We start from the raw sequence: 640 nt of genomic DNA, 5'->3' as shown, positions 1-640 counted from the left end.
CTCACAACCATCTGTACTGAGATCTGGCGCCCTCCTCTGGTGTGCAGGCATACATCGAGGCAGAATGTTGTGTACATAATAAATGAATAAATCTTAAAAGAAAAATAATCCATCTTGTGTTCTACTTTACCTGAGATAAAGTTCTGATCACTAAAAACTGAACATTACGTTCTGAAGAGGCCAATTTAAATGCCAAGATTATGATGAAATTATTGCTCCGTCTGCACCTGTGTCAACCAGACCTTCAATGACAACATCATGTATTTGTATTGAGGGAATTTTTATTTTTGTATTGATTTTAAAAAGTCTTTGTATGAGAGACATTCTTATAAAGAAGAGCTTACTGTTGTTTTTAGTACAAACTTCAACGCTTGTATTTACTCGCTATTGAACTTAAGCATGTTGACTTATCTGTGTTCCAGCTTCTTCTTTTGTAAAATGGACATAATAATGGATCTCCCTCACAGGATTGTCTTGGGGATTAAAATGGGTCATTCAACCTAAAGATCTTGAGACTGTATTGTGCACATCCTAAGCTAACAACAAATTCTATTGGACTTTATGAATACAGTTAATATTCCTCACATGTAGAGGCGAGAGCTCTACTCTCTGAGGCACACGTGATGAAGCTCCGACCCAG

Source organism: Microtus ochrogaster, chromosome 19 (assembly GCF_000317375.1).
Source record: "Microtus ochrogaster isolate Prairie Vole_2 chromosome 19, MicOch1.0, whole genome shotgun sequence".
Taxonomy (NCBI): Eukaryota; Metazoa; Chordata; class Mammalia; order Rodentia; family Cricetidae; genus Microtus; species Microtus ochrogaster.
The sequence above is the reverse complement of the archived record's forward strand: the minus strand, read 5'-3'. Positions refer to the sequence as shown.